Consider the following 20470-nt stretch of genomic DNA (forward strand, 5'->3'; position numbering starts at 1 on the left):
TAAATCTGGGGAAGCCAGAACAGACCTTGACAGTGAACAATTTCAGAGGATGACTCCTGTTCAGCCAAAGTTCCTCAAAGTACTTCCCAACTACTTCAAAAATCACCTTCTGTATTGGTTAAAATATAAGTTTCTGGACCTTATCAGAACAGAATATCAAGTAATGGTGCCTTCATTTTTAATATGCACTCAAGGTTGGTATTTTCAAACAAAAGTAGTAAAATCAGTTTAGGGGATCATACTCCGTGTTTTTTGTTGTTGTTGTTGTTGTTGTTGTTGATTAATAAAATAGCTTAAAACAAATGCAATTTATAAAGACTCTATAGAGACATAAAATATCAGAGGGTACCATACATTGTCTCGAGAGACCTGCTTAGTTCTCAGATGCTATTTGGGAAGTAAAATTTCATTGCATACAACTCAGTCAAGTACGTTTAAGAAATACAGCTGTTTTAACTTTGGTTTTTCAAAGCAGGGTTTCTCTGTGTAGCCCTGGCTGTCCCGGTACTCACTTTGTAGTCCATGCTGGCCTCGAACTCAAAGAGTTCCTCCTGCCTCTGCCTCATAATTAAAGGTGTGCTCCACCACCACCTAGCTTGTATTAACTATTTTTATCTTCATTTCTCCTTTAATATTCCTTTACAAAAAAAAAATAACCTTCCGTGTAGCATCAATTATATAGTGTCAGATGTAGCACTAATAGTTCTAATAGGTCTTAAAGATTCAAAGTCAGATATAGGGGCTAATGCTGAAGATCAGAGAAGCAAAGCAGCCAGCCCCTCGATAGTTCTTACCTTTACCAACACTCAGACCAAAGGGGGCGATCTTTCCAGGACTGTAGTGTCCTCAGACTACACTACTCCTCAGACTTACTGCCTCAGACTGACTGCTACCCTGACTGCATCTCTATCTCCTCCAGTCTTATACTCCTGTCACTTTCAGGATCTTAGTTATTCCATTCCAAGAGTTTCTGTTATAACCACAGAGTCTTACTGAAGTCTATGCTTAACAACTCATAAATTATTTAACCAACATTCTGCAATATTTTGAGTCTAAGAACTTTCCCTTTGTTTCTTATCCAACCTCCTCACTATGTGGACTTATTTCACTTACCTAGATAGATCCTTCAACTGATTGGTTCAACTATATATTCTTGTGGGTTAATCAAATACTCCCTGGAATTTAATGTTAAGTATTTCATTCATTAATTCTCTCGTCTTCTGTTTATATTTTTAGATAGAATTCCTTACTGGCTCTTCTTCCTAGGCATGCTCTTTTTTAATTGGTTCCGGTTTCAATATTCATCATATACTATTTTTCTTTTAAAAGAAAAAGAATGATAAGGATTCCTTATTAACATATGAGGATTTTCTGGGTAAATCTGGACAGCTTTAAGATGAGATACCTGGCATTCCAAGGAATAACAACCTTTGAAATGTTACAATGGTCAACTATGCATACTTCCTGAAACTAAACTCAAACTTTCCTCAGCTATGACTGAAAAATACAGAAACATCTGATGCAAGGCACAGGAGAGATACCATACCAGTCAATCCTATTTTAAAGGCTGCCCTCGGTGATGAGATGTTAAAACGGAGTGGACGCCAAAGTGCAAGTTCAAAAAAAGGTGCCTTTTTCTTGATTATCGCAAGTGGAAACACAGTCAGCATTTAATGAGACACTAGGAAGAAACTTGGGTTTTACTTACAGTACAGCAAAAACAGGAACACCTGTTATGACACTTTCCAAAAAGTTGTCCAATTTTGTTGTTGGTTTTTGTTTTGTTTTGTTTTGTTTGTTTGTCTGTAGTGCCAGCAATCCTTCATTACTTCAAATAAAGATTTCTAACATAAAACTGAGATTCACAGCAAGACTCACTTAAAGATATGGACCTGCTGTTACCTATGTTCTTTTTTAAGTACAGAAAACATACAGTTCAAGTATGCTAACTAATGAATAATAACTAGAAATTGTTTATAATTTTACCGAAAATGTGGTTTTATTAGGTTAGCTGCCAAATAACACATTATTTTCAGGCTCACTGTTCCCTCTATATTAAACACAAAGCTATCTCATTAACTTAACACTTTTTTTAATCAGATGCAATGATCAAGATGAATTTATTAAGGCTCAAAATTATAGTTTTTAAGATACCTACATCTATAATGGAGTATTTCCTCAAACCACCCCAGTACTCCAAAGATTTAGCACCATGAAACAACACTGATAAGCCACATTCTTAATAGCTGGCATTTCATATGAAATGCAAAGTAGGGCTGCAGTTTCAGAATCTAACACAGATATGCAGAATAAGAGAAGTTCAGAAACTCTTGATGATGCAGAAACCTCTTTAAATTCTTACTTTGATAAGTAAAGCCTCATAGCCAATAAATACATTGTGGATGCAAACAAATGGCAATTCATGGCAAGGGGACTTTTACAGATCTCATCGCAAGTTTTACACTGTCACAATATCTCTGTTAACTTCAAAGACAGTTCTTTAAAACTGTCCTAATGAAGAAGTCATTTGCTGCCTCAAAGAAATGCAAGAGCTGGTCAGATTGCTTTTATTCTGGTATTGATTCTCATATTAAGTTTCTGAATTGGTCAAATACATTTCCAGAGGGAAAAGTAACATTAAATGTTCATCACAGTGAATACAATGTCACATTGTGTGTAAATAGGATGTTTTTTAGAAAACAGTAATGTATTCTGAATCTATTGCCATATAGGGAAAGGAAAACCCTTTACAAAAAATTGGTGATACAAAAATCCACATATTGTGGTACATACTAAATTTATCTTGCAAAATAATCAATTATAACCATTCCAGTTGGTCCATTATATGTGTGTGTGTGTATAGATATAGATACAGATATATAGATGACATTATGAGATATTTGACTGAAAGAAATATCTGGCTGAGGACTAGTGTAATATTTATATTACTAAAAAAAGGAAAAAAAACATAAAATTTAGATTGCCTAATACCTCCCTCAGAATACCTAAACCCCCCAGTAATGTTCAAGTACATTTGTTACTAGCATTTGGTACCAAAAAGACCTGATCTTCAAACTTTATCCCTTTCAACACTAACATATTTATTAATAGATACAACATCCCACCCAGCCAATCAGGAAACAAGATAGGCATGTCAAGAATTCTTTCATGGAAAACTGAATCGAACCCATTTTCATTCACAAAGCACAATTTCCAAATTCACTATGGTATTATCATAAATTTATAAAATTTATAAAATTCAGTACAGCTAAGTTTCTTAGACCATCAGCAACTCTAAATACCTTTACCGTGGTGGGGCTGACTTGCTAATTAGTTTTCTGTAGTTTCCAGACAACGTGTTGCTCTTAATGCTGTGCGAATCCTGTGTTCACTACAGTTATCTCTCACAAACTTTTCAGACACTTAACTACCCAAGACATATTTTGTAGAATTTTCCATTTCAGAGATTTGGGAGGCATATATCAGAAAACTGCAGTTAATGTTAATAAATCTCAGAGTAGAGGTTTGTTTTATACACAAGACTAGTGAAAGACTCCTAATTTCTCCAATTACATAAATCTCTATGGAAATTAGAATCAACTTTGAATCAGGCTTTTACATTAAAGATTTACTATTCTACCTAAATACAACCTTCCCCATCCCAAAAAGTAACTGTTTCCATGTACCATAGAAATTGAGAATCCGGGAAAAAGTGAGAACATCACATAATTACAGAAGTCCTCTTTATGAGGCCTCCTTGGGTTTTTAATAAGTTCATTCATACATTACAAGCTTTCCACATTACTGTCTGACAAATTTACTAGGCCTTCAACTCTGTGTAAAACTTCATTACAAACTAAAATGTCTATTTGATAATTAGCTTTCAAGTGACCCTTGGCAGATAAACAAACATTTAAACTATCTTGAACTGTTAATAGCCTACAGCTAAACTGTAAAGACAAAAAAAAAAAAAAAAAAAAAAAAAACCCTGAGTTTCACTGTGAGAAACTCAGTGAGACAAGCTTCCTGGGGTTGCCGGGTGTGGAGGGGAGTATTATAACCCCAGTAAGCTTCTAATGATGACCCTTCTGTCACAGCCACCCACTTGCCTCTCTCAAGAGTGTGCATACTTACCCGAGAAGGTAAATGGGAGGTACACAGGAAGGAAGATGAACTGCAGGGAAGCCTTTGTCATATGATAGTGACCTGTAAGTAGCAAATAAAGGCACATCATCATGATGGGAAAGCTCTACAAGAGTACAGTTCTATGAAGGAAGGACACAAAACCCAAGGGTCCAGCTCCACACCAACCCTTTGCATGTCTCCACCCTCCTCCCTAAGAGAGCTCCAAGCATCTAAGATTATTCAAAGTGGGAGGGGGCAGCCCAGCTGGCACCCCAGGGTCTCCCCAGAACCAACCCTGTTTCTTACTCCCTGTCTGTACAAAGCAGAAAGTTGATCCGTTCTGAACAGCAATGCTCACATCGCGATCATTCATCAACTTGCACAAATGATCACCACCCCCTGGGCAAATATACCAGTAACCAAATCGTAAAGATCGATAGGCACTCCTCCGTGCCTCGCTCAAGCCAGCCAGGCTGAAGGAGCCACGGCAGCGGCAGCAGCGGGTCCAGGTATCGCAGCCCTCAGACCTGCAGACCTGGGCTGCCACAGCCAGCTCCCAACAGCCTGGCTGGGTCACAATCCCGAGACTGGAGATCGGAGTCGACCTGGGGAAACACATTCTCCAGAGCCCACGACAGCAAGCGCAGGCCACCAGGTCGGCGAGGTCGGGGTGGGGAAAGCTAGGAAATGCCGAGGGGGAAAGGGAGGGAGGGATCCCACCCAGGCTTTGTTGCTGGTCACCATCAAGTTTGCATCTTAGTACAAAATGTCGATCTTAAAGGCTGACAAGACAGAGGCAGAGGTAGAGGGAGAAAGAGAAAGGCAATAGAGTCCATCTTGCTTTGGGGAAGAGGGGGGAAGGAAAAAAAATGAAGTGCAAATCTCACACTCCGGGCGTAAAAGTCTGCTAAACACCTTTCCATAAAGCAGGAGCAACGAGTGGGGTGTCCCCGTGCCCGTGCCCGCTCGAACTGGCGGCGGTCTGGGCAAAAAAAAAAAAAAAAAGAAGAAGAAGAAGAAAAAGAAAAACGCCTCTCTCGCCTCCTCTTCCTCCTCCTTCCCCTCCTCCTTCTCCCGTTTCTCCTCCTCCCGTTCCTCCTCCTCCCGCGGGCCCCGGCGAAGATCCCGCCGCCGCTGCCTCTGCCGCCCCCCAGGGAGGCACCGCCGCCGCCCGGCCCCACGCTGCCATTCCAAGCTTGGACCGCACGGCGTGGCGCGCGTGGGGCCGGGGGCCGGGTGGCGGCGCGGAGATGTCCGCTTCGGGGACCCCCGCGCCCCCTGGCCGCAGGCTGGCTACAAAAGTCGCGCGAGCAGAGGTGGCGGCGGCGGCGCGCAGGAGATAGAACGCGCGTGGGGAACCCACGCCGCGAGTGGGCAGCCCCCAAGGGATGGCCGAGAGCGCCCCTCCCCGTGCAGGGAAAGTACCCCAGTCCCCGCCAGCCAACCCCAGGAACGACAGCCCAGCGTCCACGGCCGGTAGACGAGAACTGGACGTGTCATTAGCAGGACAGGCAATGGTTTCAAAGCCCCAGGCCAATGACCATTAGCCGAGGCAGAGCTAGCTCGGTCCCCATCCCCCACCACCTCCACCCACCTCCCCCCCCCGTACTCCCCCACCTTCACCCCACCTCAGGAAACTTTTCAACAAGATCCACCTGGGCTAATTTGTCTCCAGACAGTTAAAATATTGACTAGACCCTACACACCGGGAAGGAAGGGCAATGCTCGCTTTATTTTCCTTTCTACAGAAAGGAAAGCAAAAAATAGCTTGTCTCTGTGTCTCTCCCTCCCCCCCCCCTGTCGTACATGTTGTGTCTTAGCTTTTTGCATCGTTTCGTTTTACCTTCCTCATTTAGCAGAAATGATCGCGGGTATTTCACACATAAACGTGTTCCAGATTCCTGGATTCAGGGTCCTTGTAAATTACAGGACTCGGGTTCGGTCTCAGTTACGTTAAGTTTCATGCGATACCCCCAAAATAAATAAAATAATAATAATAATACATTTCTGGGAGTGAGTGAGCGAGTCGAGGTGGAGGAGGAAAAGAAGCCTCCAGTCTGATTTCTGTAATTTACTAGCGACCCGGATCGCAGCAAATAACAGTGTAACACGAGCGTGGCTTCAGAGGGTTGGGGAGCTCTTTCTGGGGGCATCGACCCCATCCCTGGATAAAGGATCTGCAAGTTTTCTGTCATCACGACCATGCAATGCCATAACTTACCTTCAGAATGAGTCTTAAAACAGCCAAGGCCTTCCTCCTCCCCTCCACCGCCACCACCCCCAGCCTCGTTCTCTCCACCTTAAACTTATTGACACAACATAATCCCACATTCAAGCAAAATCCTGACACAGCCTCCCTCCTCCTCTCCCCCCTCCCCTCCCTCTCCCTCTCTCCCTCTCTCTCTCTCTCCCTCTCTCTCTCTCTCTCTCTCTCTCTCTCTCTCTCTCCCTTCCCTCCCGTTTCTCTCCTCTCTCTCTCTCTCTCTCCCTCTCTCTCTCTCACTCTCTCTCTTCCCTTCCCTTCCCTCTCCCCTCCCCTCCCTCTCTCGCCTTCTTCGCCCTCTTCCCCTCTCCCCTGTTCTTCCTCCAGGCTACTCTGGCACTAGAACAGCACTTTCTCCACTCGCCGCGCATTTGGTTGGGGGGGGGGTTGGTGGTGAGGGGGGACACCGATCTCGGGGCCGGAACACCCCAATCCTAACTCCCCAGATGAACGAGCGACCGGGCTGCTGTCCCCGGCCACCGACGCACACACGAAAGCCTAGCCCAGACCCACCGAGGGCAGCCTTCCCGTACCTTCCTCCCCTGCCCCGGGGCTCCCCCAAGGCCCCACCTCCCCCCGGCAGCCGAGCCCTGCCCGGGGCTCCTCCACGTACTTTCGCCTCCTTGAAGTTTGGGGCTCTCGGGGCGGCCACGAGCCGGCCCGCCGGCGCTGAGGACCCGCTCCGTTGTTGTTTTCCTCGGGCGCCCCCAAGCCCGCGCCCCGGCTCCGTGCCCCCTCAGGCGGCGCTGCCCGGGCGCCGAGAGGTGCTCGCCTGCAAACGCAGCCTGGCACCGGCTGGCCTACTCCTCCCCAGCCCGGCCCCCGGCTCGCGCTCGCCGGGCAGCGCCGCGCCCCCCGGCCCGGGCCCGCCGCCGGCGCGGCCGCCGCGACCCTCGGCCCGACCTCTCGCCACCCAAAGTTTTGGCTGAGGGGAAAGTGGCCCGCGAGGCGCCGGCCGGTGGCGGCTCGGGCTCCGGACGCGCGGGCTCCCCTCGCCTTCCTCAAGTCCACCCTACCGGCTGCCGCCGCCGCCGCCGCCGCTCCTGCCGCGGAGTCCTCGGGCTGCAGCCCCGGCGGCTCGCAAGTGAGTAGGAAAACAGAAAGTGCGGGAGAGCGCCCGCGAAGGCTGCGGATGGCGGGCGCCCAGCTCGCGGGCTCGCCGCGGCGCGAGGGCGTGTGTGTGGCTCGCCCTCGGCGGCCAGTCAGGGGCTCTCTATGGGAAAGTGGAGAGGAGCTCGCGGAGCCGCGCTGCCTCCGCTCCACTGTACACTGCTCCACATACAGTACATGCAACCCGGAGAGACTGAAAACACTCATTTTATATAAGGCAGCCTGCCATTGGCCCGCGCCGTGACGGACGGGCGGCGCAGCCAAACAGGAGGCGCGTTACACCCAAACACACGCACACATACACACATTTCACAGAGACACACAAAGATCATCACATTTTCTATTTTCTAATGTTCGGGACCTGTAGGCAGTGGGCGAGGACAGGTAGAGAGGCCCCGCAGAGTGAGGGTCAGCGGGGGAAGCCCTCTCTGTACCAAGTTGCCAGGCTTGGAACTGGTGTCCTTTTGACTTGGGAGGGTTATGGTAATAAACTACAACTCCACTGGATATGGAAGGGGGGGCAGTTGATCGCTGCCTTGTGGTGCCCCATGAAAGAGAAGAGCATTGTGTTATGATTTTTACATCCCGGCCTGCTAACAAGTGGCCGAGAGACGCTTTTATCGGCTTGGATTTCTTTTGTCAGTGGGTTAGGCATCACATAGGCCAAAATAGTGGCAAGATAAGTTTATCAAGACTGGAATGCATCGAGATTGTTAATGCCTCATTCGTTGACAAATTCAGAGGGGGTGGGGAAAGGCCAGTACAACACACGGGAATAAAGATAAACCTTTTGTTAAAACAGCCGAATATGCACTTAAAAGTCGAGGGGGCAATCACCTGTGTGGGCAGGCAAGATGTGCTGAAAGGTAAATACCTCCTGGAAAAATGACTACTGACAGTTTGCCTGAGAAATAGGCCTTTTGGTTCAATATAGCCAAGATTCGTGTGTGTGTGTGTGTGTGTGTGTGTGTGTGTGTGTGTGTGTGTGTGTGTGTGTGTGTGTGTGTTGTGCCCCTTTGCTTTCCCACCATATGTGACTACTGTATGTTTGGTGACATCTAGAGATGGTGAATGTGATACCTAGTCCTCTTCATCCTCCTCCTCCCCTCCTCCTCGTTCTTTTCTTTTTTATGTGTATTGGTGTTTTTGCCATGAATGTTGGAACTCCTTGGAACTGGAGTTACAGGCAGAGTTGTGAGTTGACATGTGGATGCTGGGAATTGAACCCTGGTCTTCTTGAAAAGCAACTCTGCTGAACCATCTCTCCAGTCCTGTAATACCTAGTTTTGGTGATATTTTTTCCTATGCTCCATCTTTGATAGCTCATGTTTAACAGTTTGATATAAAAAGCCAAAGGGTTACTGAGAAAAAGTCAAACCTAGGAATTAGAATAAAATGTACACCCAAGTTCTTAACTAGTTGAGCAATCTTAAGTAAATCAGGTTATTTAGTCTCTTTCATTCTTAGATTTGATTTTAGTTTTTGTTTGTTTGTTTGTTTTGATTTTGGTTTGGCTTTTGGGGTTTTTATTTTGTTTGTTTGTTTTATTTTGTTTTTTGAGACAGGGTTTCTCTGTATTGCTTTGGAGCCTATCCTGGAACTAGCTCTGTAGACCAGGCTAGCCTTGAACTCACAGAGATCTGCTGGCCTGTGCTTTCCAAGGGCTGGGATTAAAGGCGTGTGCCACCAATGCCCGGCTTTTGATTTTACTTTTTATTTGAAGATTAAAAATAAGTTTTTCCAAGATCATCTTCACAATGGTTATTCAGCATCTCAATGCATTGGCACTATTCCTGGGGTTCCTTCTGAGCAAGATCCAAATTTTTCAAGAATCTTAAATATAAACAGTTTTGAAGATTAAATAATATAATTTTTATAGTCTGGCTGATAGTTTAAAACTTAAAAGAAAACTGAATAATATAACCTTTTAACTTTAATTTTTGAGATAGGTAGCCTTGCCTGGACTGAAATTCACTATGCAAATCAGGCTGGCTTTGAACTCACAGAGATCCTACTGCCTCTGTCTCCTGAATGCTGAGATTAAAGGTATGAGCCGCCACATCCATCCTATCCATTTTATTTCCTAGATGCCACCCTGAGACATTTTTCCCATAGCCATAAATATATTAAATGAACGTGTGTGTTTGTGTAAGAGTAGAAAAAAGAAACGAGAAAAAAAGCAAGTTTGTAAAATTTAGAAAACAAAGTAGTATGTAGACATGTGGTGTTCTATTTTTAAAAGAAAATAAATTTCAAAGGAAAAATCCTACAAAACCACAGATAATACTAAAGATCATAAAATATCCCTCCTGAGCTGGGCGGTGGTGGCACACACCTTTAAACCCAGCACTCAGGAGACAGAGGCAGGCAGATCTCTGTGAGTTCCAGACCAGCCTGGTCTACAGAGCTACACAGAAAAACCCTGTCTCGAATAATAAAAAAATAAAATATCCCTCTTCAATCAACTCACAGAGAGAAACAAGTGTCCCTCATTCACATACACTGCTCTGAAGTCTGTGCTAAAGGCTCTTTTTTTTTTTTTTTTTTTTTTTTTTTTTTCCCCATAAGAGAAAGGAGGCAGGTACAACTATGTAGGCACAGAATGTCAGCAATGAAGGAAACTAAGCCCAGAACATTTCGCATTTCTTGGGTTTTTGAGTAGCTTGAGGTCCTTTTTTTTTTTTTTTTTTTTTTTTTGAAATGACAAACTGAGACAAGAGGCAGAGGCAGATGGAGAGACAATTTTCCAAGGAGTTCAAGGCACTTCTTTTTGAAGGGTTAAAAATCAGCAAGAGTTGACAATATTTAATTGCTGGGTGAAGTGTTATGACTCACTTTTAGCATATTATAAAAACAAAAAATATGAAAAGCTACTTCACTCCCCACTTCTACCTGTAACTCCCATCACAGGAAAACATACTTTATTTTTATGATCACAAAGATATTTTTGTTGAATACATTTAACATAAATGAATTATATAGTTACAGTGATAAATTTTCATATTGCACAACATTATCAGTAAAATGAGTGGAGGGGGGGTAAAATTTTACATATTTACCTGTACATTTAAATATATCAGTGTGGATAAATTACCTATTATTTATAATGTGCATGGTCACACACAAAATCTGAAAAGTCATGACATAAATAAAAAGTAAATTATAGTTTTAATTTATACCTTAGTCCCCTTGAATATACTCTAAGGCTTTGCATTCTAGCTTAGCAATCTCTGACAGGGGAAGGTCCTAACTGGCCTGGACTGATGACAGCAGAAGGGGAGGGTGGACTGAAGCCATTCTTTACAAGTCATTACTTACTGGAAAACTGGTGGATCCACAGAGTCTTTAGAATTGGGATAATCATACTTTTAAAAAAAATATATTTTCCAGGTGTTGGTGGTGCACGCCTTTAATCCCAGCACTTGGGAGGCAGAAAGCAGAAGGATCTCTGTGAGTTTGAGGCCAGCCTGGTCTACAGAGCAAGTTCCAGGACAGCTTCCAAAGCCAGAGAAACCCTTTCTCAAAAAACAAAAACAAAAACAAAAAATTAAATTAAAAAAACCATCATGTAGTTCTATAAGTCTTTTTACTGGACATTTGTTGAGTAGGTTCTCTATGCCAGATACCTTGTATACACCAGAATTACTTGCTCCTGGAAGCAATAGAATTCCAGCCTCCAGAATGATGGGTGCATCAGTCCACATGACTAAGCAAGGAGAGGACGCTTATACAACCAACTCTAATGTACTAGTTTACCATGCTTTGAAATACTTTCCAGACTTTTATTATTTCATTTGAGAAGAAGTACCAAGGAATTTTAAATTCCAATAGTTCTGTAAAATTCAAAAGACAGGTAGGAAAAAAATCATAGCTTTCAGAGAATTTCTTTAATTTTTATAATATAACGGTATGAATGCAAGCAACTAGTGTTTGCCTACATCGATACTTCATTGCTTGTTTTCAAGCCCAAGTTGACCTCACATGCTTACTATGGTCCTCAGGGTCTTGACTGTCCAGTTTCCTAACATTATTTTAGGAAAGTCAACTTCAATATGTGCATAATGTGTACACATAGGTGTTTAAATACACAAGTAACTGTGTTTATTCTATTGTGCCTCTTTTTATAATCCTAGTTGAAATCCTGATGTTAAGCAACATTAGAAAAAATTTTTTTTGAGTTTTTGATGTTTTCTTATAATTATTAATTTGTTTTTTACATTCCAATCCCAGTTCCCCCTCCCTCCTCTCCTCCTGCTCTCCCCACTCCGCCCTTCCTCCGATCTGCTCCATGGAGATGGTAAGGCCTCCTTTTTTAGTTTTGAAACAGGGTTTCTCTTCATAACCCTGGCTGTCCTGGAACTCGCTATGTAGACTATGCTGGCCTCAAACTCATAGAGAGAAGAAAATGCTGTTTTTGTTTGGGTCTTTATTTATTTATTTATTTATTTATTTTTGGGGGAAGAATTACTCTAGAACTTGCCTGCCTTGTTTATATAATAGGGATAGTAAGAGCAATAAAGTTTTAAGCTTTACATATGTATCTTAAGTAGAAAATCTCTAAGTAGTCAAACAGTCATTTGTGCTTTTCTTCTTCACATGTCAGTCAATGGCACACACATGACCCAGAGTTTTGAGAGGCTTATCATACCAACAGAGTTTACAGACCTTGTTATAGCTTGTTGGCCCATTGGTTGGGAGTCTCTTTTACATCACATGCTATGGACTCCAGCATCTATCTGTACACATGTCAGTGACTGGGCATAGTAATGTGTGTCTGTAATCCTAGCAGTGGGAAACAGAAGTGTAGAAGGAGTTCAAAGCCAGCCTAGTTTATATACTGAGACCTTGTCTCAAAAAAATTAAAGTAATTAATTAGTTAAAGGGAGCCTAGAATAAAACAAAGAATCAGTTGGGTATAACAAAAAAAAAAAAAAAAAAAAAAAAAAAAAAAAAGGAGCAAATTGATGAATCATTCTTTGACACAAACCAACTTAAGAAAGTTACAGTGCCTTAGACAAAAGTTTATGGCTCATACTTGACCTTTCTGAGATTCACTTTTTTTCTGTGTAATATATGTGTATATATGTTAAGGGTGGGAATCATTCCTCTTCCCTTAAAGTCAATGTAAGGGGACTAAAACTTAGAAATCAGACTAATGCAGAGATTTACAAGGTAAAGAGAACCAGCAGAATTGACCGTAAGAAGAAAGAGGATAAATAGGCTGCTCTCATAGAGCAATGCTCAGCCAAGCACTTTGGAACCTCCACTCTCTTTGTGATGTGGGATTCTATCTGTATCACTAAGGCTTTTTGCTTAGGGTTGTATTATTGATGTATTGACAGACATATTTAACCAGTAGCAGATACCTTGAGGGAAATGATGAAATCTCCCTCAACATTTTGTTTCCCAACAGTGGCTACAATGGAAACTAACACCGTGCCTGAAATGTAGCACAAAGTGAAGATCTCTACAGCCAATGAACAAGACAAGCAGAACAAACTTGGAAAGGCCAAACATGCTAAATAAATAAATTACTAGAAATTAAAACACTCAGAATCCAGAAAAGAAAGAGGTGACAGAGAAGATAGGAGCCCCATATAAATCATAAATAGAACTAAATTTTCATATTAATTGTCTAAAATATTTTACATTTTAGATAATCAAGCATACTTACTAAAATCCATATAAGGTAGATAAGACAAAGTCTTTTCCACCATCATTGTTTAATTATTTTATTTAATATCTCTTATTTATATAATATAATTTTATATTGTAATTTGTATATTATTATGCAATATATACTTATCTATAATGAAACTTAACTATACTATACTATAATATAGTTACATCATTTTCCCCTTTCGTTTAATCCCTCCAAACCCTGTCTGTCATATATTCCTCCTTGTTCTCCTTCAAATTCAAGGACTCTTTTGTCATTTATTGTTGGTGTGTGTGTGTGTGTGTCTGTCTGTCTGTCTGTCTGTCTGTCTGTCTGTCTGTCTGTGTATGTAATGCTAATCGTATTTATGTTTTCCGGGCTGACCATTTGGTATTGGATAACCAGTTGGTGTGTTCTTCCCTGGTAGAGGCTACTTTTCCCACTCTCAGCATTTCTGAGTTGCCCATGGTTGTATAAGATTGAGGCCTCCTGAGTTCCTCCCCATTCCCATTAGCATGTCTATTGATATTATCATGTTTCAGATTTGCTTTTGGATTCTGTTATTCATTGTTGGGGTTTTCTTGCAGGGAGGGGAATACAGGGGGGAGTTGGTCTTGTTGTTTTTGTTCCTGTTTTTTGTTTTTTGAATAGGGTCTCATTGTTGGCCAGGCTGGCCTGGAACTCATCTATCTGTAATGAAGGATGACCTTGAACTAAAGATTCTCGTGCCTCCAACTCTCCAGTGCTGGGATTGCAGCATGTGCCACCAAGCCCAGCAGGACAGTCTTTTTAACAATGAAAACTTCAAGCAGGCAGGGGAAGATTAAATGATCCTCTCAATATTATTCAGCTAGTTGCTCAGCTGGGTTAGGCTCTTAGTTCTGCAAAGTCTGACTCTTTCCTCCTCTCTTTTCTTCCTCTTTTTTTTCCCCCTTTTTATTTATTTCTCTGTGTGTGAGTGGAGGAAGTGGGATGTCCCAGAAAGTCACTTGATGATCCTATTGTACAGATTGGTCTCTGTGTGAAAAATGGTTTTCTACTAGTGAATCTGATTACCATTCAACATCAGCAGGAAGGTCTCCTAGCACTAGCCTATGGGAAGCTTCAACCACATTCTCAGCAAGGCACTTCTATTCTTCCACATTCAGGGCCTGGTGGCAGCCCTGTTCCCAAAACAGCCCATTTCATCATCTGGAAATTTTGATCATTATACAGTTCTTCCTGGCATTAACATAATTCCTCTCCTTTTAAGTTTTAGCTACTGTTCTTTTTTTTTTTTTTTTTTTTTTTTTTCCTGTTCCCTTGAGACCACATAGCATAATCCACATGGCACACAGCATACATGCAAAGGCAGGTCTCATAACTGTACCTATCTCTGTGGTCTTTTCCAAACTACTGCCACTGTCTCAACATATTCCCTCTGGAGCACCATTCTTGACTCTTGGTCTTTTCACACAGATCCTGCCTATTGTCCTTCTCGATGTGTTCCTTCAAGTGTGACGCACAGGCGGAGGCTGAGTAGTGTAGGGTACAGAGTGACCATAGATCCTTGATAAAGTAGTTCTATTAATGCAAACTAAGATGTTTTTAAGCTCTGTTAGTCTGTTTTTTTGCTTACTCTCAAAAAGAAAAAAAAATAAGTGGTGCAAGGAATTATAACCTAAATATTATATAGTAGTTCGGAACTAGGACCTTAGGGCTATACCAATGTAGGCCATTATCCATATCCTTGCTCCAATACATGTTAGCGTTGTGAACTTGAAAAGATTTTGTAACTTCTGTTTGCCTTCGTTGACAGTAACATTTCAGAAGGTTGTTGTAAAGGATAAATAATATTTGCAATATGTTATTGAACAGTCTGCAATCATGTTCAATAAATAATAGCTTTCTTTTTTTCATTTCTCTTTTCTCTAACATTCATCCTTGAATTGCAGCACTGTTTTGTAGACCAGTTAGTTCATTCAACACATATGTTGTTGATTTCAACATCTCTGATTTATTCACAAATTTCATATCTATCTTCTTCACATTTTCTCAGTAATTTTTTTAAAATATCATTGAAAATAGAACCCAAAGCATGTGCCTCCCAACATATTCACCTTGACCCATTAATCAGCACTCCACATTTATTGAGCTTGTCATAGAACCACCTAAATTTGTGTTACTTGAATGCAAAGGAATTTATAGTGCATGATACTAGTCACCTGAGTGTCACTAGAACTTAGGATGTTTATAGTGTCCAGATTTCTTTTTAAGAAACTAAACAGTGGAATTTAAGTTGGAACCTCTTTATCTTGTTTTCCTCTAGTTTTCCCTAGAAATGATCACTGTTTTATCATTTTTCTACCATTATATCTATATATTTTTCATAGCCCACTCACAAAAACATATCTGATATAGCTTTATCAGGCTTTATAAAAATTTTAATTTGCATTTATTAATTTTACCAGAGAAGAATTTGTTCTTATTTCTCTGTGAAGCTTTGAAGCCTATCCTGGTACTCACTCGGTAGACCAGGCTGGCCTCGAACTCACAGAGATCCACCTGCCTCTACCTCCCTAGTGCTGGGATTAAAGGGGTGTGCCACCGCCGCCCAGCTGAAAAATGTGTTCTTAATGAGGGTTAAATATCTCTTGCTAAATAAAATGAAAGCAAACTTCTGGCAGGAAGAGGAACAGAGCTTAAAAATAAAAGAAAAACTAAAGAGTGAAATCTCAGAGAAGCCAGTTGCACCATCCTTTCCAGATATTAAGATCTTTCACTAGAAATAATTTTTACCTTCATTATCATTAACTTACCCCAGCTTTTCCCCCACTGTGTCACTTAAGAAAGGACTGAGCCATTTGGCTCCACCAATGTTTTCTGCTTTGACTGTGGACCAAGTAGAAGAGGATATTGTGCTTGCTTCTCCCACCAAGCATGAATAGTTGATCTAGTGTGGGACATAAGTGAGGGAAGTGGTAGAAGACCGGGATTTCCATTCGGACAGTAATACTTAGCTGAATCTAATTCTTGCTCGTCTCATAGCTCACACAAATATTGTATTATTATCATGTGTGTATCAAATATACTTTAAAAATGAATAATGAACTTGGAGAAAATAGAAAACAAAAATACTTCAAAGAAAGTTTGTGTGTTTGTTTTTTGGTTCCTGAAGCAAAAGTAAAAGAAGTTTAGGAAGTATTGAACAAGGGCAAGCAAGACAATCCTGCAGACGCGGTTTCTTATAACCCTGTTACAAAAGTGATCTCTGGGCTAGCCTCCGTTCCCTATTCTGCCGGTTCCTTTTGTCCTTTTCCAACGCCTGCACTCATCTTTCCTTTGCTTCACTAGCCTGTCTAGTCCGATTTCATTTAGTTTCAAGGGCCGTAAAGCCAGTCGTCAGATAAGCTTAAAGGGAAAAAAGGAAAATTAATTGTACCACAATTGGAATCGCCCACAGAGCTCAAGGACGTCAAGATAACAAAGCATAAAAACAAAAGCACATCGCCTGACAGTCACCAGGTGAAGGACAAGGATTCCTGGCTATGGGGATGGAGGATACTGGAAATTGGGTACATATATGTGTGGTTAAGAAAAAAAAAAAAAAAAAAAAAAAAAAAAAACCTGCCCTTAAAAGTGAGCTACCGGGGATGGCAGAGTGTGGTATTCTACCACATAACATTTTTTAAATCCTTGCCTCCACTCCGTGATTCATTTACTACCCCTGTAATTTGCAGAATCTGAATCTGCCTTTTCTCCCCAACCTGGAGAAATTTAGCTACAATTACTTACAATGTTTATGACCTGACATTGTACCTGCAGCTATACAGAAATATGTTATTTCTTTGTTATGACTGCCTATTTGTTATGTTCCTTGACTGGTTCTGGCAACAATTTCCACTGGTGTTCCAAAGGTTAGTTTTTAGTGTGTATATTTTGTAGACTTTTGGGTTCTATCTGATGGAGCTAGAAAATCTGGATTCATAGGTGGTCTCAATTTTTTTTTTCTTTATTTCTTATTTTCTATCACATTCCACAGAGAAGTATCCAAAAGCTGTCGAAGGGAATGGAAAGTGTCAGCTAAGAGTAACTGAGAGAAAGCTGTAATGTCCTCTCCTTTCCCAAGCTGAGGAGGATCATCCGGCCTGGGAGATAGGCCGGGAGTGTTATCTGGGACACAGTTTCAATACAGGAAGCACGAGTGACCAGGAGAGGGACAAGAGCTGTAGGAGTCTCATACCAATGAGAAGTTGCATACAAAAATGATACACTGAGGTAAAGAATGTAACGCCCAAGGCTGTGGGAGGCAGTTTTCATGGATTCACACTTAATCTTACCCCTACCACACAATAATTACTAACAAAAAAGAAAAATATATTGAGTGTGGCCTGTGAGAAAGGGCCTCTCTAAAAAAGAACAAAGTGCCAAAAGGAGACACTAAAAAGTGTTGAAGTTAGACTAAAACCTTCACAACGGAATAATTGACTCTGGGTCTTGAAGTACTTAGCTATTTGGAAAGATGTGGTTTGTTTTTCCATCATTCCATATTTTTCCTGAAAACTCCATCTCCTTTCCTCAAGAACAAAATCTTCTGCTGAACTTTGGAGTTCATACAGTTCTCTTTACAAGCTTCAGATCAACTGTTATGGGTCAACCAACATGCTGGCTACAGCTAGTGCTGTGGAAAAGGGAAAACTAAGTAAAACTGTTAACCTATTATAATTGAGGGATTGGAGAGGGGCGGGAGAAAGCGAGTAAAGGGAGTATGGCTTTCAGTGGTTTGAACGAGAGGTTCATGTTTGAGTGCTTGGTACCGAGTTCTTAGAACTGTTGGAGAAAGATGAGGAGGTATGGCTTTGTTGGAGGAGGTGTGTCACTTTGACATTTCAAAGCCCATGCCAGTCTAGTCTCACTCTCTCACTCCTCCTGCTCCCCATCTGAAACTTTGGATCAGCTCCATGTCCTTAACATGGTGATCATGACCAACCCTCTGAAACTGTAAGCAAGCCCCCAGTAAAATGCTTTTTTCTACAAGTTGTCTTGGTCATGGTGTCTCAACACAGCATTAGAACAGAGACTAAAATGTCATGGTCCAACCAGAGAAGAGGAGAGCAATGGTATCATACAAGCTATCATAGATAGTTTGAGACAGAACAAAGAAGTCTTCAGAAGCTTCTGAAGTATCTGCATAATGTTCAGTATAGTGCTCTTGGTCCTTTCAATCCCCATTGCTCCATACATAACTAAGTCAATGGTTGAGGCCTGCTATTGTAGTTGTTTCTAAAACTTAATTTCTGAACAGACTCATTTTTTATTCTTTCCAAGCATAACTCCTTGTGTCTCCCTGTGTATGTGTGTGTACGGGTGCATTCGCATGTATGTGTGCATGCATGTGGAGGCCAGAGGAAATTTTAAGGTATTACTACTACTCAAGTGCCATATGACTGTTTTGTTTTGAAACAGGGGCTCTTGATGGCCTGGATCTAGCAAAAAAATGTCTAGACTAGCTGGCCAGCAAGTCCCAGGGAACCAACTCTCTCTGTCTCCCTGGCACTGGGATTATAAAAGCACCAGACAAGAATGTTTTCTGTTCAAAGAGGCAAAGCAGATAACTCGAAGTCATCGGTTTCTTAGTCCACTACCATTTTATCTATTGCCTTTCTAGCTGCAAGGTTCAATGTGCCCAGAGTCCTTTTCATAGCTTGGAGCTGCCTTGGATTTTCAAAGTGAAGCATCCAGAAGAGCTGAGCTGAGAAAGCAGTGAACAATGTCTCTTTTCTTCCTACTAATCAGGAAAGCTCAGACCGTTGTTGCCAGATGAACATGGAAGGAAAAACAGAGCTCCAAGAGCCTGTGTGTTTCCTGGTCACTCATTTGTTCATTCACACAACATTTATTAAGCTCCTTTCGGTGCCAGCATTATGGTTATCACAAGAGACACCAAACAGCTGGGCAGTGGTGGTACACACCTTAATCACTTAGGAGTCAGAGGTGGATGAATCCTCTGTGAGCGATAGGCCAGCCTGATCTACAGAGCAAGTTACAGGGCTACACAGAAGAACCCTGTCTCAAAAAAAAAAAAAAAAAAAAAAAAAAAAAAAAAAAAAACCAAAAGGAAAGAGAGAAAACAAACCCATATGGTCCCTTTGCTGATGGACCTTGTGCTCTAGTAGCAAAGATAGCTGCAATGTACAGCATAGCACGACATGTTCCTCACAACGAGGGTGAGACAAAGGAACCTTGCCACACTGGAGTGTAGACTAGAAGAACCAACCTCATGGGCTGGGGGCTTAAGGTTAGAAGAGAAGGAAACGTTACCTTAGTCAGCAAAAGAAAAAAATGAATGGTGGGATTTTTAGTTCTTAGGGTTGCTTTGTATTCTAAGAAAAACAAAATGCAACTTTGGGACAGAGGCAGGTGGGTCTCTGTGAGTTTGAGGCCAGCCTGGTCTACAGAGTGAGTTCCAGGACAGCCAGGACTGTTTCACAGAGACACCCTGTCTTGAAAACAAAAGCAAAACAAGAAAACACTCCACTCTAGAGGCTTCAGGTGGTCTCTACCCAGAACAGAGAACTTGCATTGCTGGCAACAATGACTATGTCCACAGATGAAGCATGTCTGACAGGATTGACAAGCACTGGGTATTGATGCAGATTTGAGGCTTTACTTCTATTTGGGGGTAGAATAATTGCATTTTGACTTTATATCATTTCTTGTGGACTAGACCTGTTATTCATTTGGGACTGTAGTCAGCTATACAATTTATATTTGGGCATTTTTCTTTATCTGTGTGTCTTCTTGGGTTCTGTCTGTACCAATGTGATCCAAGGAAGCAGAATTACTTCAAGCTTAAGAGCTGGCTTCTGCATATACCTGCATGGGCGAGCAAGCAAATACACACACACACACACACACACACACACACACACAGATGGAGATGTCCAGTGCAGTATCCTTTGTACTCTAAAGTCTTATAATAGTATTTTTCAAAGTGTGGATTATTGGAATCACTCTGTGATCTTTAAAAATTCAAATGCCTAGTTTTGACATATTGAGAAATATATAAATATTAAGAAAATACCTAACCCTGCTGATTTTTTTTTATGACTACCTAAGCTTAAGAATGGCTTGACTGCAAAAGTAATTGTTCCACAAATAAGATATGTTCTGTCAGGGGTTGCATGGTTGGAATTCTTCTTTAAGTGGTAACTTGTGTGAGGAGTCCTTGTGACACATCCTGACACTTGCAAAGTGAATGAAACTCTTGGTCTTTACATCTTAGTAACAATTTCCAAATGACTTTATTAATGGTGATTTACTTTCTCTTCTGA

The 20470-nt window shown here is 41.7% G+C and overlaps 2 protein-coding genes across 9 annotated transcripts in view; one reads left to right on the forward strand and one right to left on the reverse strand.

The window, feature by feature from the left end:
* Bbx (BBX high mobility group box domain containing) overlaps nt 1–7680 on the reverse strand; it is a 231707-nt gene extending 224027 nt beyond the window's left edge. Inside the window, exons 1-2 of the mRNA XM_051191598.1 lie at nt 7405–7680; nt 4135–4206 (exon numbers count right to left, since the gene is read on the reverse strand). The gene's annotated coding sequence lies outside the window, so the exon portion shown is untranslated. The remainder of the gene's footprint in view (nt 1–4134; nt 4207–7404) is intronic.
* Cd47 (CD47 molecule) overlaps nt 1–20470 on the forward strand; it is an 812520-nt gene that overhangs the window by 529003 nt on the left and 263047 nt on the right. The gene's annotated exons all lie outside the window — the stretch shown is intronic.

Source organism: Phodopus roborovskii, unplaced genomic scaffold, assembly GCF_943737965.1.
Source record: "Phodopus roborovskii unplaced genomic scaffold, PHOROB, whole genome shotgun sequence".
Classification (NCBI taxonomy): domain Eukaryota; kingdom Metazoa; phylum Chordata; class Mammalia; order Rodentia; family Cricetidae; genus Phodopus; species Phodopus roborovskii.